Genomic DNA, 27,774 nt, shown 5'->3' on the forward strand with positions numbered 1-27,774 from the left:
TTTGTCAGTTTCACTGTGTTGTTCAAAAAGCACCGACTTGCCAATTTGTAAGGTGAATCCCAGAGGCAGGCACTTCTGGAGTTCTGATGACTGAGAAGTACTGGTTATCAGCAAAAACGAAGGGAATTGGCTAACCTTTATGCCAGTGCAGTTTCACTGCAACATCCAGAGGATAATCCTTGGATAGTGTGAAATCTGTTTTGAATTTATTCATTTATAAGTTTCTTGTATAAAGATTCAGAAACATACATGTTACATTTTACTCACCTAACTTGTATTAGATATATTCTGCAAACTGATACGAGAGTAGTTGATTGAACAAGAAATGCATTTCAGAAAATTGGTCTCTTCGTGCCGTTTGGCCCTTGCAGACTTTTTCTACCCATCTCTTGATTGATGGATTCGATACAATTTTTTTCCTAGGTAAACCAACCTTATATCTCTGGTAGTTAACTCTCTTTTCTATACAGCATTGAATCTAGCATCTTCTGCTTTCACTCACTTGGGATAATTTCTCTGGAATACAGCTCCAGCTCATACTTTTTTTTTTTTGAACCCTGCAGAAAAACCTGTTGCCCAAGAAGCTTTGCCCACCCTCTCATGCCAACCTTCCCCACTCACTCTGAAAGCCACCAGACCCAGCATATAGGGCATAAGAATGGAAGGTGCCAGTGTGGTGTATTCCACGTGGGCAGCTATTTTATTTAAACTCTTTACTTAGAAAGACAAATTTGCAGAAATGTGAAAAAAAAAAAAAAAATCTGTCACAGCTTAAACAGTTTACAGGCAGCCAAAGCCAGAAGGGGTTAAGAACAATCTCTGGAGTAGGGTTAGGCAGGTAAATAGTACAGGAGAAAAATTAAAAAAATAAATAAATGAAAATAAATTTTGAAGGTGGTTAGGTTTGCTTAATACGTTTCTTTTTTTTCCCAAGGTAACCGCTTTATATATGCTTGATGTTCTGAAATTATGCCAATTGAAATGTAAAATAATCAGAATTTCCCTGCCCCATTCTTATTTGAATAAACCTTATTACACATTGCTTTTACTCATGACTAGGTTATTGCAGTGCAGAGTCAATATCGTTCACATGATTTGGATTAAATTACAGTAGTGCAGGTCTCTCTTCTTTCGTTTCTCTCCTGAATGTAAACTCACTATGATTTTTCTTTGGCTGGCATTTGCTCCTTTGACTTCCCCCCATATTCCAGAGATGGTGTATGCTCCAAACACATAACATTATCAACTTTAAGGGCTGCAATTGATTGAATATTTTGACAAATATACCTCTCTAATTCCTGAAGCCATATGGACGTGCAGGATGCCATATGGAATAAAGTACTCTGCCTCATGAAATGATCCAAAAGCATTTTTTTTTATTAGCGGTTATTTCCTTGAACTGAAAACTGATTAAATTTTGAATATTCCATCACTGGGGATAGTAATCTAGCCAACTCTATATTCTTAGCAGGATCTTTAGTGATGGCAGTATACTGCCGAAGTAGAAGTCCTTGACAGGGGTTGCCACATTTTGTAAAATGTCAGGGGAAAGGTTACTTTCTGTATTATTTGTATCCATTAGGACACTTTCTGCAGAAAGCAACAGAAAAAGCCTCAATTAGCTGTCTTAAAGCAATGAAGAAAATGATATTATCTTGTAAATAAGGAGTCTCAGACATGGCAGTGAAAGGGTTGGCCAAGCAAGGCTCTGTGATGTCCAGAACCAGCCTTCTTTCTGTCTTTGACTAGACTGTCAGCTCTGTTCTCCAGCGGGCTGCCCTCCTGGTTGCAAGATGGGCTACAATGACCTAGATGGGACAGATACCCGTGGCAGTGTCCAGTGGAAGCAGATAAATAGGTTCCTTCTGACTCCTTTATAAGAAGAAACTGTTTTTCAGAAATAAGCCAACAGATAATTCCCTCACAACTCATTCTGTGTGTATCACATGCCTATTCTAAAACTAAGAATGTCCACAGGAGGTGGGATTCCATGACTGGCCTAGTGAAGCATGTGGCTGTAGGAGAAAGACAGAGACCCCCAATCCAACTGGTGGTCTGTTAGAAAGGAAGGAAGAGGCAGAAGCTAGATTGAGAGCCATGTAACCAACAAGGTCTGCCACATGTTTATAATATGTCTTTATATTTAGAAAATTGGCTTGGCCAGACTACCTCCAAAAAGTCTCCTGGGTAAATTCTTTCACATGCAGTAAATAAATGGAATTACCTCCCAAAGACCATCAAAAAAATATTTCATTGAAATCTGAGGCAGCTCAGCCACAGATACTTGTTGAAGTTAACCTTTCCAGCACTACATGGTCTACTTCTTTCTTTCTTTCTTTCTTTATTTTTTTAATTTGAGATAGGGTCTTGCTCTGTTGCCAGTGTTGAGTTACACTAATGTCATCATAGCTCACTGTAACCTCAAACTCCTAGGCCCAAGAGATCCTCCTGCTGCAGGCTCCCGAGTAGTTGGGACTACAGGCACGTGCCACCATGCCTGGCTAACTTTTCTATTTTTTGTAGAGATGGGATCTTGCAGTGTTGTTCAAACTGGTTTTGAACTCTTGGCCTAAGGAGATCCTCCTGCCTCCGCCTCCCAAAGTGCTGGGGTTATAGGCCTGAGTCACCAAGTCTGGCTCACTTCTTAGAGAAGCTCTTCCTGAATATAAAGGACATATAGGATTGGCTTGTTTTGGTAAAGCAGGTACAAGACGTCCCATGCGGATTAAGACATGAATGTCCTAGTTGACCTTGACCCCACTGAGCAAAAACAATGGTCCCTGGGGCAGAATCGAGATTTTTTTTTTTTTTTTAACATTTGCAAATAGTTTGGACAGCCTTATCTCACTGAGAGGCAATGAAAGCCCTGAAATCTGGAATTCCTAATATTTGTAAAAGTTCATTCTCTGATTCACTGTGTGAAGTACAGCAATTTACTCTATCAGAAACTCAGAGTTATTAAACACAAAGTGGTGGTAGGTGGGAGTAGTAGTGATTTCTAAATGCACATTTCTAAACTCTGATTCTGTGATTCTCAGTTGAGTTAAAATAAATTGAATCTCTCAGAGGGTCAAATGAAAGCAAATCATGGTACCCACCAGGGCTCAAAGCCATAGAGAATTATTGATATTAAAAATTGACTATAGCTTCTATACAAATAGAAGAATAGAAATCGAAGTTTTAGCAAACCACACTTCACAACTGATAGATTCCAACCCAGAATGAATTTATCAGGCCCGTCTTTCCTCAAACATTAAGAAGTTGTTTGTTTTTATATACAAAATCTAACTCTTAATCTTGGCTACAACCTATTTTCTGGAAAGAAATCTAGGTTTTAGAGATAAATATACCAAAAAATCAGAGGCATTAGAGTTTAGCTTTCCTTGTCTAAGAGTCCATTAAACTTCAACATCTAAAATCCAAAATAACACATAACATTTTGTATCGGTGTGTATGTATAAGAAAAAAAGATTGTAATGTTTACAATCTATTTATGTTACCTGCTTTCATTTTCTCATTCACAATTCATTTTGATTCATCTTCATCCTATGTATTGAAATTCCTTTATCCCATTAACACCCTTTCTTTCAAAAATCTGTAAATGAACATAATTAAGAAACATTTTTTTAAGCACTAGCTTCTGAAATATTCATTATTAACCTGCTGGCTACACTTGTCCCTTTTTATATTTATACAATTAATTAAGTCTCTCTCTTCTAATACATACATTTTGAAATAATTTATTAATACTATTCAGGTTTTGACTTGTCTACTCCTTTCTTCATTTAAAGGAAAGGATTTTTGCTAATCAGAACCTCCTTACCTTTCAATTTTCTAGTAGAGTTTAAATACTTGAGGACAGTAAAATTTGGATGATTTTTTCTGATTTGCTAGAAAGGAAAATGACAATACATTTAGGAGAACTTGAGGAGGGAAATAGTTTTAAATATAAGTGTTTCATGATAGAAACACATACGATGCATGATCTCCACATTAGTTTGTGGAAGGAGGTTAGTGCCAGATCCAAATAAACTAAAATTGCTGCTTTGAAATAGCATTTGAATTCTAATTTTGGTTGATGAGACCCATCCACTAGTTTTTCACAGATGATTTAATAGAAATAAGTCTTGTACAACTTCCAGGTTCTAATTTTCTGTATTAGAAAAAAAAACGGGCCAGGGCTAGTAATGAAGTCATGTCTGGCACAAAGGATGAAGCAGCATCATTCAATGAGCTGCAACAATTTAGTATCAGGATACAGAACCTATAAGGCATCTCAGACTGTCTAGAATTACCAAGGAGGAACCAAAAGCATATTATAATAGTTTTTAGTAACAAGTTACCTGTCTTTGATACTTTTGCCCAAATAAAATACATATTAAAAAAGGAAGAGAGGAAGTAGGAAACTTGGCACCACTCCTTAAAGTGTTCCCAGACCTTGAGCCTTCTTAAATGACTAAATTACTAAGGAAAATTCATTTCAGGCTTGTTTACTCTGCATAATCCCTTGTCTGGATGGCTAAGAATAATAAAAATTGGGAATGGTCCTGGTGACGCCAAAAAATGGCACTGATTTTCCTAAATAGGAGTTTCCATAGATATTAAAGTCAGTAAACTTTTACACAGATTTGCTGATTCCCATGAACCATATTGCTAGAACTAGATCCGACAGTGCTTGTCAGAGAACAATTTAAAGTTACCTGCTGCAAGTTAAGCCCCTTGTTTTAAATCTCAAAGGAATATATTCAACCACGCTAAGAAAGTAGCTTGATGTCATGCACCTATTATGTGTTGTCTAAACGTATTGTCAAAAATACTTTCAACTTTTAAAAAACTGTGTTCTTCTCCACAAATGTCTGGATGGGGCTTACACTCTCTTTCCTTATACAAGCCAAGATTCCAGCTGGGAAAGACAAATGAAGGAAAAATAAAGAAGATAATATCAGATATTGAAAAGTGTTTACAAAAAAGTAAAACAGATCAATATGATATAAAGTATATATGTTTGGTTGTTTCTGATGGTGATAGATCAGCTCCAATTGTGTGGCTGGCCCTTGGACAAGGTGAGAGAAGAGATGGCACTTGAGCTAGGTCTTAAATGACAGAAATGAACAAGCAGTCAGGATATCTGGCTTTCCAAAAAAAGGGAACAGCTGGTACAACGACCTCAAGACTGAGAAAAAATGATGGTGTTTGAAGGCAGCAAGAAAACCAGTGTGGAGTGGCGGTTGTACTTGAGAGGAGTATTGTATGATAAGAGAAAGAGGAAGGAGAAGTCTGAGTCCAGGTCAATGCAGCTCGAAAGCTCTGCCAAAGAGCCTGGGGTATATAAATTTACTTGCAATGGTGAGCTGCAGGAAGTACTGGGTAGGAGCATGAATCACACATTTAAAAATAACTGTGACTGTCCTGGGGAAAATGAGTTATAAAGAAGCACAAATAAGAAGGGGTGGGTTACAAGGCTATTGCCTATCACTGAAGCAAGAAATAATGGTGTGTTGGATGTGGGTGGTGGGGAGGGGTTAATGAGACACAGATTCAGGAGAGAGCTTGAAGATACTTTTGAAAGGACTTGCTGATGAGTTGAATGCGGAAAAATGGAAGTGTAGGATCATGAATGATTTGGGGGTTTGGCTTGAGTACTCACTTGGAGGTGGAAAGTTAGTTGCCATGGGGAAGGTTGAGAGGAATGCGTAGGGAAGGGAGGAATCTGAGATCTCTTTTGTACATATGAGGTTTGAGATGCATATTAAACATCAGAGTAGATATTTCAAATAAGTAGTGGAATACATGACTCTGGGGAGTAAAGAAAGAATTTAGGACTGGAGTTTTAAGTTTGTAAATACTCAACATTTAGAGGGAGTGTGCACCCATGGAGCTGTTTGAAATGACCTAGGACACAGAAGGTAACTGTCCAACAAACCAGGACCCCCCAGGAAGGAAGAAGATAGTAAGAGAGGCCACGGCAGACCGTCCTGGGCAAGAGGAGGGAAACCAGGTCACACTGTGACTGAGCTAAGACATGCAGGAGCGAGTGGCCAACGTAATCGAATGAAATACGAATAGAGACAATCAATGGTGTGGCCACAGGGGTCACTGATGCCCATGGTGAGAGCAGTTTTAGTGGAGTAGAGGGAACAGAAAACACTATGGAAATGGACTAAAGAGAGAATATGAGTTAAGAAAATGGAGGAGACAACTATGTACTGTTTTTGTGAGTTAATTTTTTTTAATTGTTATTTACTTATTTTAACTTGAAAAGGTATCAGAGAAATTAGGTCGTAGCTGGAGGCAGGAAGTCTGGATTCAAGGAAGAGATTTTACTTTTAAAGCCTGGACATTGTGATAAATATGTTTATATGCTGATGGGACATATTAATAATGTTCCAAATGGGAAGATTCCACCTTTTAAAGGAAGAAAATAAAACCATAAGTGGCCCTCAAGGGAAAAGGTGCTGCAGTATGTACTGAGTGTGACTCTGACATGTCTTCATTGCAGAAACAACCTGAAGCTGCAGCTGCGAGGTCCTTCAGAGATGTCATTGCAAATGATGGACAGTGAGGGTTCTGGGGTGAGACAAGGGAGTTTTGAGGCCAAGCTTATAGAAGCTCAGGGATGCATACAAGATATATATATGGCACAACACCATTTTGTCAACAAAGCAAGATTTTCTAGTTGAATTCATTCATTCATTCTTTCATTTAATTCATTCACTCAATAAGTATATATTAAGCACGTAGTGTGGGTCAGAGCTATTTATTCTGCTAAATACTGAGGATAAAATAATAAACAAACTAGACATGGTTCCTGTCTTTTGTAATACGTTTCATTATATTGTTGAAATGTGGACGTCTTGAGGAATTCACACATATACACCCTTGCACACATGCACTAAAACTATATATAAAAAATATAAAATTAAAACTATTTATATATACATAAATATACACTTTATATATAAAACTATATTTCATATATAAAACTAGAACTATATATATTTTATATATATATATATAAACACTATAAATAGACATTAATTTGGATGAAAATTTTGTAACAGCCTACGTGTCCTAAAATTTAAAAAATGTGGATTTGCTTTAAATGCTTAAATCTAGGACAATTTATCATAGGCACTGAACCCCAGATTAATATAGGAATTATTAGGGTAGCCCATGAAAATTGAAGACTTTTGTCAAATTCTTGGTTCTTAATCTACATAATGGATCTCAATGTAAGCTCAAGATGGAAATACATAAATATATGTTATCCGGGCTGTGAGGCCTCTTTTACCAAATATCCTTAATGGCTGATGTAAGAAAGGGCAAACCTATTTTTCAAGGATCCTTTAGAGATGGTCTACTGTATGCTGGACTTTTTGCTAGGATTCAGGATCACCAAGATAAACAGAACACAATACTTGCTCTTGAGTAACTCCCAGTTACTTAAGACAGAGAGACACTCAGATCATAAATATAGTATAATGTGATAAGTATTGTGAAACAACAATGGACACCGTGTTATGAGATAACAAGGGAGAGGAAACATAACTCATAGTTAGAAAAGACACCTCTTCCCTTTTGTGTATTTGTAAAGAAGAATTCAAAGGACAGTTCCTGAAAGGTGGAAGATAAAATGATAATAAAAGAGATTTTCAGTGTTTTCCATTTGTTTTATAATGACAGTTATTGAGTCTGTAGTACATATGGCTCTGAATCAAGGACTCCAAAATTGTTTTTAATTTATACTTAGTTTAAGTTCTTAGGTTTCTAAAATATTGTTATTTAAACCTAAGAATTTTTTTAAATGTGTAAGATTTTGATTTGCTATGTGTTTGTGTGGGGTTTTTTGTTTGCTTTGGGGGTTTTATTTTATGCTTTTAAGGAAGAACAATTTAATTTACCAAATTTCATGTGTATGGCAATCTCTGTAGATAAAACTTTGACATGTATGCCCAGAAGTGTTCACACAAATATAAAATTGTTTGTATTCAAAATGCTATTACTGAGATGTTTGAATGCAACATCTGGGTTAAGTTATAATATCTGGACCACTTCTATGTCCACTTAAAAATACAACAATTGTTTTGCAAAAAATATATACAGTTATAGACAGGCAGTCAAGGGATAAGGCTGTGGGTGAGGCTGTGGGAGCAGGCTATGTGTCAGAGCTGACTAACTTCAGGTTAATTAGTGCACATTGGGACTCCACCAGAAGATGCTCACTGGTTTCGGAGCTCCTTCCCCATCATCATCTCAGCAGATCCAGCCTTCAATGTGTGCTTTTATTCACATGGCAATTTAATTCTTAGTATTGCTTATCTTGGATTTTGTTTCTTACACACTAACTAGGTGTGGAATAATGGGCAGACAGCCAAATGTCTGAGGGACCCAAATGGCCATCTGTAAAATGAATGGTATACTAAGCCCGTAGCCTCTAGAGTTCTTATTTTTTGATAGTGCACCTCATCATATTAATAAAATGTGAGCCCATGTAAATGCAAACTTATTTATTCTCACGTACCACTTATTCTAAAGTACTACTATATAGCTATATTATATTAATCATAAATCGGATTCAAAATAGAAAATTTAAAAACCTAGGATATATGTGTATGTAAATTGTTGTTAACATTTTAGTTCTTACCCTGGGTGATGAATTCATGTATACTCATGAATCATGTATGTTTTATATATCATATGATAAAGAATAATTAACATGAGAGGGGACTTTGCATGGACCAAGGTTGATGCAGAGTCATAAATTAAAAACTGAAAATTAATTCAGTTCTATGCACTTGAGTTTCTTTTTTTTTATTTATTTATACTTATTTCAGCATATTACAGGGATACAAATGTTTAGGTTACATATACTGCTTTTGCTCCACCCGAGTCAGAGCTTCAAGCATGTCCATCCCTTAGACAGTGCGCACTGCACCCATTAGGTGTGAATATGCCCATCCCCTCCTCCCCCCTCCCACCTGCCCGACACCCGATGAATGTTACTACTATATGTGCATTTGAGTTTCTAAACTTAGATTTTTAAAAGCATGAGATGATGATGAAATTGAACAATATGTTTAAATGTCTTCATAACTATGATTATGTCATTCTATCTAAAAGACAATACACACTTAGGATGTATTTCAGCATTACCGAATTGGGTTTAAATCAAATTTTAAATAATATTTTTGATGATTTATATCTAGACTTTTTTTTTTGCCACCTGTTCGTTGCAATTTTCTCAATGTCATGATGTGACTGAAGAGCTTGTGCTGGGAATAGGATACATAAACTCTTCTCCTGACTGGCTCCGATGAGCTTGTCTTACCAGTGGCATCTTAAAACAGTGCCTTCTTTACAGGAATAATTTAAATCACTTGTCCATTTTGTACTTGTTAGCCTACCTCAAACTACATAATCCAGTTCCTAAATCTGCTGAACTAGCTACACATAAACTGCACTGCACAATGCTATGCTGAGTAACCATGTGAGTAAAACTGCCCTGCCCATGGCTGCACATGGAGGAACTCCTTTTTCCTTCTTCATTTTACCATGGGTACCACATGGGACTCACACAGCACTGATGCTAGAATGGAATGCAATAGTGCTGGTGTACTGGTCTTTGAAATAAAAGATGAATCTCTTTCATACCAGATACAGGTGGTCAGTTTCTTGAGCCCCTCAAAAACGTACCACTCTGACCTTCCCCCTAGATCCTCACATCAACTAAGAATTAATGTCTGCAGCTCTGGCCCTGGCGTTCATCCTGCTTGGCCTAATGCGTCAGTGCAAATTTATGGGATACCTCATGGGGCTTCTGACATTCAGACTGGGTGAGAGTGCCGGAGATAGTTTCCATATTAAATACTAATATAAAGTTCAAGTTCTTTTTCATTTGTTTAAATTAAAACAATAGATACAAATTAATTAACAGATTCCCTCCCCAAAATCCTCTTTCAGACCTCTGGACTTAACGGTATATAAGATTCCTTTCAAATTACCAAAAATAATAATAATAATAATAATACTGTGATTTTATAATCCACACATGAAACTCTTCAAATGCATAATTACCTTTATGTGTAGTATTTCATATACAAAATTCCATTTTCAAGATAACTTTTCAGAAATATACATGTTCTAAACACACTTACTGATACTTTTGTTTGTATAAACAGATATAAGGGAACTAAAATATGACATATAAATTCAAATCCAAGCCTCATTGCTTAGCCTTATCAACTTGATAAGAGGAGACTCAATGTCACATAATTAAGGATCATTTTGAATATGTGAATTCTTCAATAGTTCACCATATTTACATATTTGGATTTTCTATTTCACTGCCTACTCTTTTTGCAATTTTTCTACTTCTATTGAATTGATTTAATAATGCCACTGCTTGAAATAGCCCAGGATATAGAAAAATGTCAATGATTTTCAAAAATGTCACCTTTCTACATAGAGAATGGCATTTTGTTTTCTTCAAAAAAAATATATATATATATAAAATAAATAATTTGCATTGAAATATTCTCTGTAAAGGCAGCTAGGAATCTGTACATTACTTCAGAGGTAGAAACTAATTGATCTTCTCATAGACACGTTGGCTTTACCCAAATTTTGAGCAGAAGGTTGTTGGATCATCAAAACCTTTTGTGTGGTTGTTTTACCTTGAGTATAGCAAGATGAATAAAATCCTCCCAGAAGGAATTCATCACACTTAGAACCTTCCCTTTTTAGCTAAATAACACAAACTGGAGTTTATTGGAGGCTACCAAACCTCCGGTTTCTAAAGGGAACTGAGAGGAAAAAGCTAATTTTGAACTCAAAATGGAGACCATTTTGGTGTATGCCACTGAATTCTGGCATTTTAAAAGAGAAACAGTAAAGACTATAAATGTTTCTTTCTGTGCAAACACATTTGAAATTTAGAAAAATGATAGCCCCTGATCAAACAAAAACCCCCCATCCAACTAGCCCCCCCAAAGCATTAAGAACATCAAAAGCAATGTGTAGTCCACATGTCCAGACAAAACAAAACAAAACAAAATCCTTGATACTTAGCATGGTTCTGTTTTAATAAAACAAATCATATACATCACTGTGAATTACACAGATTCTGGGGTAAATTTGCATTTTAACTGCATTTTGAAATACCTAAGCTAATGGATAAGAAAGTATGATGTGATACCAAGCACCCACCTGACAAAGGGAGGCTGGAGAAAATCAGAACAAAACAAAACAAGACATCCAAACCACAGAGATAACAGAGAATGGATCTGCCACATAATTTATTGCAGTATCTCATTTGGTCCTTTCAACTATCTTAAGTGTTAGGTATTACTATGGCCCCCATTTTACTAAGGTTTATAGAGACAAAATATATTGGCAGGGGTCTAACAGATAGTAATGAGTGGAGCAGGGATTGAAATCCAGGTCTATCATGCCAGAGTCTCTGCTTGTGATCAGGAATGTGTCATAAAGAGCAGGCAAGGTGCTCATGGGCACACCCTGTGCAAGGGACTTTGTACACAATGTTCCATTTCATCTCCATGGCATTAATCTTTTCCAACATGATGGGAATTTAAAATGTATCTGTTTAAAGAATAAATGAAATCACAGAAAAGAAAGGATATTTTATACCTGGAAAAAGAGAAGGAAACAACCACAAAAGACAGAAGCCAGAGATCAGAGTAGAAGAAATGGGGATAAACGTAACATCTCTAACCTCAGCTGGGTGAACATTATTTCTGCCCTATATGGGATAATTATTATAGCATTTTCACTTAATCCTTAATGGACAGGATTACCCCAGCAGACATGAAGATTTAGGGGGACATCTAGACATCTGGGTTTTAAAAAATGACATCTAGTTGATAAAATTTAACAGAAGTTTGACACAGGCCCTTCTGTCCCTCAGATGCATTTTAATTATTGTGGTTCTGTTTTCTCTGACAAATCAAGCATGTTCTACTAATAAGTTTAATTGGGATTAACACAGGAAATATCAACTCAAATTTCAGAATGACACACTTTTTAGCATAGAAGAGAAAATCTAGAATAATATTATCCTTCAAAGGAGTTGATTTTTTAAAAAATTTATCACAATATCGCAGGAGTTAATTGCAGATAACATCTGGTTCCACTCCTCTATAGCATGATCTCTGATTGTAGCAGTTAGGCTGCATTTGGCTGCAAATAACAAGGAACTCACGTAGAGCAGGCTAAATAGCCAAGAGCTCAGCTCTCTCTCGCCATGACACCTCCAGTGGAAGGCAGGTGTGGCACCGGTTTTTCGGCTTCCTGATGCCATCAGAGGCCAACAGCATAGGAGCAGCCACATCACATTCATGTACAAGGTCAAAAGAAGGAGACAGACAGGAAGACAAAATGCTTTTGTCTCAAGAGACTATGCCTTTTTATTCAAGAAGGAAACATCCTTCCTCCCACCCACTTCCTGGCATACTGCCATCAAACCCCTGCCCCCACTTCCCCACCCATAGATTTCCCCTTAAAGTCTCATCTACTGCACTGGCCACTGGCCACCTGCTCACTCATTAACTAGTCATTGGCCAATGGGAAGGAGATTAGGGGAACTGACTGATATCACCAAGATTTCTCCAAGGCCTGGCCAGGAAGGTCTGCTCATCTCAAAGTCAAGTAATTTCAACAAGATGCCTAAGAAATCAAAATTTCATTGACAGGGATGCCTGGGGATAAGATAGGGTATCATGCTCCTGGGTAACCACTAAGTATCTTCATATCAATGATAGAATTCTCATTTCACAAGGTGTAGTGGTTTGGTTGAAATCAGTGTACATCTATTTAGCCAAAAACCATTTTAAAACATCTATATTTACCTTTATAAGTAAAACAAATACTGAAACCACAATAAGTTGAAGGCAGTTGGTATAAAAATGTAATTTAAGAGTCAAGATTGTATTTCCTTTCAAATTAAATTATGTGCAATACAGACCAACACATTTTAATCTGCAATTTTGCAATATGCAAAATGTTTTTATACTAAGAGAGTATAGTGATTACTATAACAACTATACACACGGCATCCTATTTCTAGTAAAGCATCAGTTTTCTTCAATGTCTTCAGTGTTGCACCATTATTTCAAAAGGCCATGAACTGCAACAATATAGTTTTCAAAACAAAACCCTAGATGGCAATGACAATGTGTAAATGTACTCATTTATATATAATGAAATATTAAATTCCTAAAAGGCAACTTCATTTAAATGTTGGAGAATTTCCACTATTACATTGCATTTAATTGTCATATGCATCAATAAGACACAATTACTTATTTAATGTTTTAAAGATTTGATTAGTTCTTTGCTACCCTTATTGTAAACAACTAAAATGGTAACATCAGAGGAAAACATTAAGAAAAGTGGAGAAGATTTTAAATTGCCTGGGTTTAAAACAATGCTATTCATAATTTAATTGTTTTGATTCTGTGACATTAATAATTTATCAGAAGCTGCAGCCTGGGTGGCAGCCCAAGATGTGTAATTTATCTCATGGCATCACTGCTGATGGTCAGTAAACCTAATATGTCCGGAGTGACTCAGCTTGTTAGAAGATAATTTAGTAACTGTCCAGCAGTTGGCTCCTTTAGAAATTTCATCGTCTGCCTTCCTCTGCGTAAAGTTCCAGAGGAGTTGAGCTAAGAATAGTGGGGGCTTGGATTTTCAACACTAGACTGCACTCAGGTAGTTCTTGCATGAATACTCAGTGGCCGTGCCAGATGTTTCCTGACAGCAGCATACCAAGAATTCACCATTACTGGGCTCAATTAGGGTAACGTGTTTTTATTCTTAAACTATGCAAAAACATCTCATTCTTTGAAGAACAAAAATGATTTGTTTTCTTAACTCCCCAGCCCTCAGCTTCACAGAATTTCATGTGCTATTTATTCTGGGCATCAATCATAAAGTGTCTCTTGTGATTTAGAAAGTGTATGTATATTCAGAGCCAGAATTTTCTTATAATACCAAAAAAAGGGGGGGCTGGGTAGCAGTCTACATGTTTCACTAGCAGCCTTTGAGGCATGGCAGAACGTCAATAATAGTGTGAGACCTAAGCAGGAGGGAAAAACAAAACCAAACAAAAAGAAAACTAAAGAGATTAAGATTGTGTGTGTGTGTGTGTGTGTGTGTGTGTGTTGTGTGTGTGTGCCCATTTATAAGACAGTTTTCTATCTTGGTAATGAATTAACCTGTAAGCAATGTTACTACTAAGGAAACTGGCCTAACTTGGAAACACATTACCTTCACTCCATACCACAAGGAGAAATTTGAGTGAGCTATGATCAGAAAGAGCATCTTTCCTAGACTAAGAAAAAGATCAGGTTAATCTGCCGTCCGAAATAACAGAGGGTTATAATTTCTCAGTCTTAACTAAAGGTCAGCTGCAAATAACAAGGCACCATATCATGTAGTGAATTATTTGGGTTGGATTTTACTTAATAGTCCAAAGAAAGCTTTAATCCTTCGCTGTAGTCCTGAACTGAGAGGCCGGGCTGAGTTCCCGTCCCCTGACATGCATACAGCCTGAGAGACAAAGCACCTTCTCACTCCAGAGCGCGGTAGCAAAGGGGATTGTGAGCTGTGACTGCCTGATTGGTCGGGAGCTCAAACTAACGAGGAAGTTTATGAATGGATTATTTTTTCCTCAGTTCTTGAGCCAGTTCATTCACACGTGCATGTTTTAAATTTCAGAAGACAGCTAAGTTTTGTTCTTAGGAGCAAGGGCATCACAGCGACTGTAAATAGTTACTAAGTCATGACAGTTGTCATTCTTTTGAATGCACCCATAATTTCTCTTCCCACCACAGACCTGTCTTGCTTTTAAAGTTGAGATATTGGTCCACTTATTTTTTTTGAGGCTTAAGGAGGAAGGTGGACTCTCCAATTATTTGCTTTTTTCTTTAATTGCTTATGACTTGGGACCTATCTCTGTAACAAGCTTTTTATTGTCATAAAAAATTTAACTGCATTGTAGTATTTATAGCCAATATGTTGTTTATGGTTTAGAAAATCCCTTGGAATCATTTCATACATTTCAAAGAAAAATTTCATGCCATTTTTTTTTATTTGTCCAGAAAAAAAGAAGAGGAGAAGGAGGAGGGGCGGGGGAAGGAAGAAGGAAGGGAGAAGGCAGATAATCTAGGAATGTAAGTAGTTACACAAGAGAAAGGATATGGAGGAACAGGGCAGAAATGTGTGAAATACAAACAAAAAGACAAAAATTGATTGCGTGATGAAGTGAATTAAAGCAAGCAAGGAGAGCCACTGCGTAGAGCAGGCTATCCTCCACGTATGAGATTCTTGCCAGTGAACTTTGCAAGAGTCTCTAAAGTAAGAAAGCAGATATAAATGCCCACCAGGAACCAGACACAAGGAAAACACTTTTTTTTTTTTTTCCAGGCAGAAAAAGAAAGAAATGATATGTTTAACACGCACCGACCGTCTCTACAGTGCCAACTGCGTTCAAAAGCTCGTCTCTCAAATCAAAACCATGCTTGCTTGGACTCTGCAGATCAAACAAAGCTGTTTGAAGATAATTATGCTCTAATCCATCTGTAGTCTCCTTGTAGGTGTTTGGGAAAGTGAACTCGATATTCAATAGGAGAATCTTCCCTAATGTCTCGGGTCAATAGGATTGCCGGCTAGAGACCCCCATTTAAAAGCACGGGCACGAATGGCAGGTCTGTATGAGGTGGCGGATTTTTATGACGTTTGAGTCTTTGCTTTACTTCTGCCTTTTCCTCAAAGCTGAGAACAGAAAGAGATCATGCCTCTTCCTTGCAACTCTACTTCTGTTGTGGGCACTTTGCACCGAAACATCCGAGTCTTATTTATAATCAACAAGGTTATGATTTTCCTTTCTCTGTTTCCTCTTTTATTTTTGCCATATTTGGCGACAGAGGATTGGCAAGGCGCTCCCCTTTGCAGCATACATCCCTGCTCAAGGACTTGATTAGCACGTTTTTGCCAACAAAACAGGCACTAATTAGTTTTTAATAATCAGTATATTTCTGTTACATCAGCATGCGATGCCGAAGCCTGAGATATTTTAAAAACAGTACTCAATAGCACAGGATGCTGCATATTAACTTTGGGGCAAATATAGCTTTTAGAATAATGTTTTGAAAAGCAGCCCCCTGTAAATATAAGGTGGTATGGCACCATATGGAGACTGGCTTTCTGACATATGGCTTGAATTAACAAGTTTAAAACTGTTAGGATCAGTTTTTCTTTCACTGAAGGCAAAACCACAAGATTCAGAAGTGAAATATGCTCCAGTCACTGATACAAAGGCTCACCAAATGCAGGGCCTCTTGGGCTAGATTTTTTTGTTGGCAGTCAGTGCAAGTTATCAATAGTAAGGCAAGTCGTAACACGCCGAGGAATCGCAAGGCTGCCAAGGCTTAAGATTTCACTTCCAATAGCTCTTACGTGGGCCCACACCACACTGCCTAGCACAGGACATTGCCTTTTCTGAAAGTGGCTTTGGAATTATGATTATTACATCCTCAACCTAAATTGTTGTTCCCGGGCTGATATAAAAGATATTTGAAAAGACAAACTTGAGTGACAGATGGAAATGATGTCTTCTGATCTCTCCTAATGGAACCTTTGTACAATGAATTGAACAGGAGAAGTTCAAAGGTCCAGGGTCTATATTACACAAATATTGTTTCATTTAATCAAAGCTGTCTTTGAAGTGTGGCACTTGTGGACCACCTGTAGCTTTGAAATTTAAAGTCACATGGAGGCTTTGGTGATGCTAAAGAGGACAGGACACAGAGACATGAAGCTGCTGGACAAAAAGAGAAAAAAAAAATCAAGATGAGAATGAAGGCGGTTTTCATATTCATGTTTCCTTTTATTTCCCTTTCACTCTTTTCAGCAAGCAGAGCTCTCCAAAGTTGTAAAGAAAAGCACTGCTACATCCAAGCGTTTACAGAGCTTATTTTCCTCATTGGACATGTGTTTGTTTGTGGTTCAGTATCTAACCTAAAATTATTTTAGCATTGAAATATCCCATCAGGGTTATGATGAGCCCAGTGAATCTGATTCTGCTTCCTCTCTCTGCAGCTCCCTATATGAAGATGATCATAAAATGTCTCTCTCATAAAAATCTGGCGATACAGTTTCCTTTTAGAACTTGATCTGAGTGGCACCAAATATATGTGTGGCCAGAATGTGAAACTCCTATCAAGAAAGAATATTCTACTAATTAGGAAGAGTGTCATTGTAATAATACTTTATAATAATTATGACACAGTTTGCAAAATAATATCGGGTTTGTTGTCACCATCTAATCCAGAGAGCAGTGGAGTGAGTCTTCTTCCCATTTTATAGAGAGAAAAAGCAAAGACAAAAGCCCAAGGTTCAGAAGACTTCAAAGATTTGCCTAATAGGTCACAGCTAGTCAGCAGGAGAAAGGGGATTTGAACTTGGGACTGATGTTCAAGCTCTCTCCACTATATCCCTTCCGGAAGGCTGCTCTCTCCAGCCACTTTCCTTGCTGTGTGGCACTCCCCCAGAGCCAGAGGGAGATGCATCTCTGGCACTGTGCAAGCTGATCCTTGCTCTGTTTGTTTGCCCCTGTTGTCGCCACCCTCTGGTGAACGAGAGCAGCAGAAAAGCAGCGCGATGTCAGGAGGAGAAGCAGAGGCCACAGGGCATTAGGGTCACATGAAAACTCTGGCACATCTAGGGTCTTGCTTATTCCTCACCAGGGTCCTTATCGTGTTTAAAAAATAGGATTTAGGTGGATCCATTTCCCTGCTGTAAACACACATACAGGCCTTTCTGTAAAAGCATTCTACATAACACTTCACAATGTCCATGCCCATTTTTTAAAAAAAGAAAATATTTATTTATCTTTTATTTTAGCGTATTACAGGGGTACAAATGTTTAGGTTCCATATATTGCCTTTGCTCTGTCCATCCCCCAGACGGTGTGCACCACACCCATCAGGTGTGACTATACCCATCCCCTTCTCCCCCCCTCCCACCTACCGGACATCCAGTGAATGTTACTACTATATGTGCACATAAGTGCTGATCAGTTAATACCAATTTGATGGTGAGTAACCTAGGTGATTCCTCTGGATCCTGAGATGCTGTTCTTCCACAAGTACTGTTAGATATATGGAGGCCTGTAGTGAATCTGGTAATGATTATTATTTTTTCTAAGCATTTGTTTTTGCCCTTAGAGGAGTCTTTTTGGCCTAGCTGGAGAAATTCCACTTAATCGTTTAGTTTTAAAAATCAGGAGAGAATCACAGAGCAGAGAGAAATCTTAGGGAACATTTGGTTCAATCCAGCTATGGTGTAAATGAGAAAACTGAGGCTCATGAAGTTTAAGGGACTTGCAGAAAATCACAGGTATAGGGGCTGCTAGCTCCCAGGCCTCCTGTCTCCCCAACTCCAGGTCTCTTTCAGTCAAACCATCTTGCCTTAAATGTTATCTAGTAAAACAAAAAAGAAAGAAAGAAACAAAGAGAAAGCACAATGTTTCAGGCATTTCAATCCATCATTCTGTGTATCCTCTGCCATTCGTCAGAGCACAATCGCCATCTGACCTATCACATACCTTTTGTTTGTTATTTGTCTCTCCTCTCCCCTAGGAGAATATAAGTAGTGGTGTGCTGGTAAATGCTAAACAACCAGCTCTCGAAGAGAAGGAAAAAAAAAAAAAACTGACTTGTAGCATTTGCCGAATTCCATGATGTAAATCCACCCACCAGTGGTTGATTTCAGGCTATCATGTGACTGAGCACAGAGTTGGGAAGATATGTGCCTCTTAGGCTGTCCAAGGTACTCCATCTGTTTTGCAAACATTCTGGCTATATCTCCAGGTTCTGACACATACTGACTGCTCAATAAATATCTGTGGAACTGCTTTACTGGAGTCATGAGGCTAGTTTTCTGAAAACCGCTGGAATTCTGCTGCCCCGGTTTCCCCCCTAACATGGAAGGCTGCAGCATCTCTTTCTTGGGGAGTATATTCATTTTCCCAGCGTGTCTCTTTCTGGTTGATGGACATTGGCCAGATTCTGTTTTAACTTAAAATGTAAGTGAAAGAAAGCATAAAGGGTTGTCAGGTGAAATTTTAAATGCAGATTGAGAAAAAAATGGATTATCATAATAAGACTGGTGCTTGGGAACATTGTGATAACAATGCAATTCTTCTATTTCTTTTTTAAATGCATGGAATGACATCTAAGCATTTCTACAACATCTCCCTCTCTGCAGGTCTGTCCAGGAGCCACTCACAAGAGACTAGTAATCTCTGACCAAGGTTTTAAGCAATTGGAGAGTCAGTATCTTTGTGGTGGATAATGTAACCCATTGTGACCGGAGTTGTGTGCTTTAATAATGAGAAAAGGAAATCCCAATTCTGCTCCAGTAATTAATATAACTAGAACGTAAGTCAAAACCAAATATAAGGAGGGCTTTGTTCAGACATATATTTTTGACATTTTTATCTACAAAATACTTCATAAGAAACATGACCCCCATGAAAAATATGTCTAATAATTTTGATGAACTTGAGCTTAAAATAAGCTTGAAGACATGAAGGAAGAAAAAGGGCATTAAATAAAAAATTAAAATCACACCCTCCTAGATTGGAGAAGAGAGCTGCACCTTCAAATACTGAGCAATTCTCTCAAAGGGCAGTATTTATTAAACATGAATGTTGATGTTTTCTGTACCGCGTTACCAACAAATGACCAGCAAGCCCCAACAGAAGTTCTATATATCTCACACACAAACATATACACTCTGCATGTGCATTTTATAGGAAATTATTAAGACAGATGAGAGTGTTTTGGGACCTTTCTTACTACAGCATGTAGCGTAACTCATAGGAAATTCCACAGAAATAATGCAAATCAACGAGACATTTAGCCTAAGGAGTTCCAAAACTAGCATAGGCAAACAGTCTACTGGAAATTTATATATACAGAAATTTCAGGGAATTTATACCTTTCAGAAATTCATGCATTCAGAAATTTCATTTCAGGAGATACATTTAATTTCAAGCAACTGATTTGAGGGGAAACATTTTACGGAAAAGTCTTACAAAATATAAAATGCTGTAAGAAATGGCTTTCTGTTGGGGCACATTCAATGCCTGAGTGATCACACTCTCTTTGGAGGCAGTACTCATAGGCAGACATTTTTGTGTGCCCACTGTCCCTCCCACACAGTGTGTGCTCAGTAAATGTACACTGATTAGGATGAGGAGAAATGATTCAAATTGACTGAAACAGCTAGTTTAAAATGTACCCCTGTGATTCATAACTGTAATGACAAGGAAAGGCTTCATTTTGGATTGATTATTTAGGAGAAACTTGTATTTTTCCTTATGAACGCTCTGACTTCATCTGTATTAGTCAGAGCAATGTTGACTTAAAACAAAACAAGAAAATTTTAGGCAGTTGTGGTTCTTCAAAGCCAGCCCAATTAAGTTGCCTAATTTTGGTTCCAATGGAAAATATAATATTTGTATTTTTCTTTTTCCTCTAATGAATATCTTGGGCAAAATCTAAACCATGTTGGCCTGTTTAAATGAGGAAAGTGATGGAAATACAGCCACAGGAAGAGAGCATTTTTTTTTCCCTATTTACATGAAACTGGCTAATTGCCAAGCATTCTGGTGTTTCGCTTCAAATGTGGAGTCGTTTACCCCACAGAGCATAAGTCAGCTGCCTTACCTGAGAGAACCTGCTCCCTTCCAGAACTGTTCTTTTAAGGAGGTTTATTTTAAGCTTGTTTATAATCAACCATCACAGGGACATTAATATAGTTATGTAAGGCAAGGAACAGTCCAATGATTAATTACTCATCCGTCAAAACACAATTGGTAATTCCCACCTAAAAAGAGCAATGACTTGTTGAACGTGCTGAATAAAAATTTTAAAACATCAAAAAAAGATACCTTGAGTTATTTTTAAAGTATAAATTATCATGAAACCAGAGTTTAACTTTTTGTCCTACATACTAATTCAAAACAAAACAAAATCAAAAAATAAAAGGAAAATAAAAACCTCTCAAGGTTTTCTTATGAAAGGCATTAGGTCTCAATTCCATATCAAGAATTGCAATTTCTTTCAAACGTGTGGCTCTAGGAAGCTTGAAGAAATTTTAGTTAAAATTTATGATGCTACGAATGGGGGAAATATTTGGCTTTTTAGGATTTCTGCAACTTAGGAAACTATTTTGTGAGAGTCAAGGATTGTCAGGACACCAGACAGCCCAGGGCCACCATTTCCACCTTTACTTCTGCCCTTGCTGACTGATACATTTTACAACTCTTGGAAGCTCTAATTAGGGAAATTTCAAAGCAAAGAAGTAAAGCCTAGTCCAAAAAAGGGCATACTTCGCCTAAAAATAAATGAGCTTTCATAACTCAGGTGAAGTATGCTCTCTCTCTCTCATGTTCTCTCGCACGCGTGCTCTCTCTCCCCGCCACCCTCCCTCTCTCTCCCTCTCTACCTCCCTCTGTCTGTCTTAAGCAAACAGGTATATTAATAGTCAGCTCATAACCACATCATTTTGCTAACAGCAAAGCTATATTTAAATGCAGGGCGCTGCTGCCATGAATTTTATAGTATCTTTATAATCTTGTTTTAAAAATACTTGCTATTGCACAGCATCTTTCACCCCAGCTAGGTGACCATGACCAGAGGGATCTTGCTGCCATCCCCTCTCCTTCTTCCCCACCCTCCAGGAGAGGCTGAAAGTGGAGGTGGCCCCAGGTTGACCTCTGCCCTTGAAAGAACAGGAGGCAGACCCAAGAGCCTAGGACCTAAACTTAGCTCTTTAGCTCCCAGGTGAGCTGGTCTGAAGGAGTTTTTCTCCTTGTAACCTGACATTTAAAATGCACATGAGTTTGCCTGAAGGGGTCCAAAGGTGCTGGCCCAGGGAGGCTCAATTCCTTTCTGGCTTTCAGTGTCCATGCAGACCTCCGCCCTGCCCCCAGTCACACATCCATTCACTGCAAGATAATTATGCAAATATATACTAACTAGGCTTAGTTTCCTCCTTAGACTTCCTTCCCACTCCCTGCATCCTAGCATGGGTGCTGACAGTGTTTTGGAAGAGTTACTAAATAGCTGGAAGGCTTTCTGAATATATCTATCCTGGCCTGTCAAAGCTAGAACAGCGACGGTCCATCTGGGCCTGGAAGACAATTTCCATGGTGTAAAATACTCTTTCAATTCTTTCCTACCATAGACAACCAGCTGGTGCTACAGGGAGACAGCCAAATCCACTGTGTGTAGACCTCCGCTCCAAGCTACAGAGTGGCCTGGGATGACCCTGAGGCTGTGTCTTCAGAACAGTGAGCAAAAGTGTTCCTGGGGGAGAAGGCAGGTCCCGTCTCAGAGCCACCGTCTTGCACTGAGACTGTGGAAGGCGACGATGGCAAGATATGCAAAGCACTTGAAAAATTGACAAAAATGTATTTTTCTTTCAACTTGCTGGATATTAAGCACAGGAGAGGATTTGGGGGAAAAAGAGCCTGAAGTTTTTCAAACAAATGCTTCACTTTTCAAATGTCTATCTTAACCGGCAGCCCTTCCTGGCACTTTTCTGTTGTGTGATTCTGTATACCATTATAAAATTGTAAACAGCGTTTGAATCTGGCTGTGTGGGCAACAGTGGAGGAAGTTGTTTCTTTCCCAGGAAGTCCTGGGATTCTGCTCACCCTTTAGTTCTAAAACATGATTTGTGAATGTGCTTTGGCACTAACATACACAGAGTATTTATGAGCCATGAGAACCTGAAAGCAATTTGACCCCTTGGGATGGGTCTCTGGACATACACCTTTATCCACACCTTATCTTCTGGGAAGGATGAGAACCAAGATCATTTCCCAAACCACAAGGGCAGGATGAGTCAGTATCAATATTTGATAAGGAGTCACAAACAACAGACCAAATTATCAAGCAATGGGAGCCATTAAGACTCCATACCTCATTGCCCGCCTGGAATCAGAGATGAAGGTCTGGGGAAGTAGACATGGTTAAGCCGAAGCCTGGGAGAGAACAGAGCCAGCCCTTGGATCATTAGTTGGCCAGGAAGTACAAAAACAAACAGAAAAAGAAGTTGGTCTGTTCAGATCAGGTAAACAGGAGTCAAAAAGAAAGGACAAGTTCACTCCAGAGTCCGGGGAGTCATGGCACCCAGAGAGAAAAGAATTTTTAGAGACCTTGAATAAGCAGCTTTGCCCTTGACTTTGAATGAGTCTTTGATAACCACTACTTACACAGCTTTGTTCTAAACCTTACAGTCTCTCTCTCTCTCTCTCTCTTTTTTTTTTATCAGGGCCACCGCATAGATGGCATACCATAAGAGGTCAGTTGCTGAATTCCCTGGCAGGACCTTGCCTTCACAATCCTTATTGTCCAGGAGGCATCTTGGTGGTGTCTCTGGAGCAAGTGTTTAAGAAAGTGAGCAGCACCCCTGCCTCAATGACATCTGGTTTGGCAGCCCCCTGATGATGTTACTACAGCCAGGAGAAAGAATGTCCAGCATATTCTGGTTTAATCATAAGCTTGATCAGTTTGGATAGACCTTTGCAATGTATTTCTTATCACCATTGGACAGGTAGAACAGGGCCGGCGTGTGCCCGTGAGAACCTCACTGATGGGATGCCGCAGAGGAAGAGAATAGTGGGTAGATTTATGCTGTGCTCTTGCCAACATTATAGAGAGAAGCAGTACATATGCTGCCTAAGCGAGCACTAGAAACAGTAGAGGCTGACACTGTCCACGTAACATTCCAAAATCCCTGATGATTATGGTGAGCACTGGGAGGAGTGGAATTGGATCACTCAAGCTAGTAATGCCTCTGAACTTGGCAACATCCCCACTTGTTGCTAAGAGCCCACTCTGCTTACTCACATCCTCACTTCTGTGAGTGAGTTTAAGGGAAGTAAGGCTCGCTCAGGCACAATGACAGTTCTGACATCTCAGAAGCAATGTGTGTTAGAGCCCAGACTGCTTAAAACTGACTAGCAAGGTAAGTACACAATGAGTCTACCTGGGTGCCAACAGTACCCTGGTCCACAGTGTTAAAAAGATGCCCATGATAAAATTACAATCAGATTCCACCACAAGCCAACCAGCATCTTAAAATTAAAGGCTGATGATACCAAGTACAATGAGGCTGAGGAGTGACTGACTCACAAACACTGGCAACAGAAGTGTAAATTGGTACTGCAACTTAGGAAATTTGTTTGGCATTATCTACTGATTTGAAGACATAATATCCTATGACCCAGCAATTCTATTCTTGTGTCCATAACCAACATAAATGCTTGAAAATGCCCATGGAGAGACAGGTACATAAATGCTCCAGCAGTATTATTCATAATAGCACAAAACATGGAAAAACAAACAAATGTTCACAATCATCAAAACAGATAAATAGTTTCAAATCTTATGATTAAGTTTCTAATTCCTGTTGAGTTGTTGCTTGCATATGGTGAGACATAGAGGTCTAGTTTCATTCTTCTGCATATGGATATCCAATTCTCCCAGTGCCATTTATTAAAGAGGATATCCTTTCCCCATTGTATATTCTTAGCATCTTTGTTGAAAATTATTTGGCTATAAATACATGGATTTACTTCTGGGTTCTCTATACTGTTCCATTGGTCTGTGTGTCTGTTTTTATACCAATATCATGCTGTTTTGGTTACTATAGTTTTGCAGTATATTTTGAAGTCAGGTAGTGTGATGCCTCCAGCTTTGTTCTTTTTGCTCAGGATTGCTTTGGCTATTCAGAGTCTTTTGTGGTTCCACATGAATTCTAGGATTGTTTTTTCTATTTCTTTGAGAAATAGAAAATGGTATTTTGTATTGGTAGGGATTGCATTGAGTCTGTGAATTGCTTTGGGTAGTACTATCATTTTAATAATATGAATTCTTTCAATCCATGAGCATAGGATGCCTTTCCATTTGTTTGTGTCCTCTTCAATTTTTTCATCAGTGTTTGGTAGTTTTCATTGTAGAGGTCTTTTACATCATTGGTTAAATTTATTCCTGAGTAGTTTATTTTATATTTTATAGCTACTGTAAATGGGAATGCTTTCTTGATCTCTTTTCCAGCTAGTTCATTATTGGTATGTAAAAATGTTACTGATTTTTTATGTTGATTTTGTATCCTACAACTTTATTAAATTCACTTATCAGTTCTAAAAGGTTTTTGGTATAGTCTTTAGGTTTTTTTCTATATATGATCATGTCATCTGCAATGAGGGACAATTAATTGACTTCCTCTTTTCCAATTTAGATGCATTTATTTCTTTCTCTTACCTAATTGCTTTGTCAAAGATTTTAGTACTATGTTGAATCAAAATGAATAAATAAATTTTGGAATATTCATAAGGTAACTAACCATCCTAGTGTGCTCAAGGTTAAGGAATCTCCAGGAACGTAGAACTTTCAGCACTAAAACACAATTATTCAGGTTTTCTGATAGACCATAAGGAGCTTAGAAGTTGCCACTTCATCCTAACAGGTAAAAAGCAGATCAAACTAAAAAATCAACAAGTCTTCTTGGATCAATCAGAGAAATGATGTCACAGGACAAACCACAGTCCCCAAATGGGAGAAATAATCAGGTGAATACAGAGAATCGCAACTTAACCAGAGCAGAAACCACAAACTGAAACCAATGCCAAGATAGGGAAGTTCACTGATTAATTGCTATAGGCTCAGTGAGCACAAGTCTGAGAATTAAAAACTCCAGGGGACTCTGTCATGGAGGGGGCACACTTTTGTGAGTTTTACCTCCCGAAGTTCTACCAAGTTCTCCTAAAGAATATCAAAGAACAATCTTCTCATGATTCTGTCAGGAGAAGGGGAAAGGAGCCTTTGTGAAATCCCCACATCATCCTATTCTTAACAAGTCTGACCTCAACAGAAACTGTCTAACCAGAACCAGACCTCTGAGGTTTTATTATAGCCAAACCTACTGGGGAGGAGGGAAATGCCCAATTTCAGCCGCCTCTAACCATCCTGTCCCCACTACCGAGGGAAAAGAACTGAAGAACTCATGAAGATCACAAACCAGAGGTACAGGCTCATTAAAAGACTGAGAGCTAATCATAGGACTGTAAACCTCACCCCCATATACCCACCTTGCCATTACATTACTGAAGGCCTATTTATCACAATTTCTTTTACCAAGCATTGCATGTCTATCTTTCAACAAAAAATTACAGGGCATACTAAAAAATAAAAAAATTCACTAGAACAGCCTGAATAAGTATCCAAACATAAGTCAGCAATGGCAAGAATATTAGAACTATCAAACCAGGATATTCTCTAAAAGTTATGATTGACATGCTAAGGGCTTAAATGGAAAAAGTAGACAACATGAAAGAACAGGGGTAACGTGAGCAGAGAGATAGAAATTTTAAGAAAGAATTACCAAGAAATGCTAAAGATCAAAACCGCTGTAACTGAATTACATTTGACTTCTTAGAACCTATATAGGCAAGACAACAGTGGAGTGAAGTATTTAAAGTGTGAAGAGAAAAAATCCACCAGCCTAAAATTCTGCACCCTAAGTTTGAAATTAAACTTTAAAATGAAGGAGAAATAAAGACTTTCTCAGACAAACAAAAGTTGAACAAATTTGTTACTAGTAGACTTCTTGCCTTTCAAGAAATGTTAAAAGAAATTCTTCAAAGAGAATTAAGGTGATATAAAAGAGAAACTCAGATCTAATAAAGAAAGGAAGAACATCAGAGAATGAAGAAGTGAAGGTAAAATAAAAAATTTTCTTTTTTTCTTCTTAATTGATCTAACAGACAGACAACAGTTTGCTCAAAAATATTAGGTCATTAAATATGAAATATCTTATTTCAAATCAAAAATTTATTTTATCTCAAACAAGAAGCAGCACAATTAATCAAAGTATGCACCTAAACTATGACACGTTTGCCGTCTTACCGGTAGCTTGTGTATGGCAGCAGCAAAGAAGCCTGAATGTTTTTCCCTACAAGTGGTCAAAAGCCTGGAAGAAGTGTAGTCAGTGATGTAAGGTTTGGTGAATATGGTGGACGACAGAGGGTTTCCTAGTCCAACCTCTGAGTCTGAGCAGCGTTGTTTATGCAACATGTGGTTGAATGTTGTCCTGAAAGAGGACTGGCCTATCTCTACTTACCAATCTCAGCTGCTTAATCACAAGTATCCTCATCATTTCATCCAGTTTGTTGCAGTAGACATCACTGTAATTGATTGACCAGGTTTCATGAAGCTGTAGTGGATAATACCGCACTGAACTACCAAAACACACACCACTGGCTTTTTTTGATGAATATTAGGTTTTGGACTGTGTGTCGGCATTTCATCTTTATCCAACCATTGTGCCTAATGCATGCAATTGTCAAAAAGAATCCATTTTTCATCACACATAACAATATGGTGTAGAAATTGTTCCCCTTTATGTCGTGACAGCAAAGAAAGGCAAGCTTCGAGACGATTTCTCTTCTGATGCTCGGTTAATTTCACATGGAACCCATCTACCCAGCTTCTTTACCTTGCCTATTTGTTTCAAATGGTCCAATATTGTTGGAATAGTAACATCAAAGCTTGCTGCTAATTCACACATAGGTGGAGATGAATTTGCTTGCACTACAGCTTTCTGTTCATCATTATCCTCCTTCATCTCAGGGCACCCACGTGGCTCATTTTCAAGATTAAAATCACCAGAACAGAA

The sequence above is a fragment of the Eulemur rufifrons genome, chromosome 19 (assembly GCF_041146395.1).
Source record: "Eulemur rufifrons isolate Redbay chromosome 19, OSU_ERuf_1, whole genome shotgun sequence".
NCBI lineage: Eukaryota > Metazoa > Chordata > Mammalia > Primates > Lemuridae > Eulemur > Eulemur rufifrons.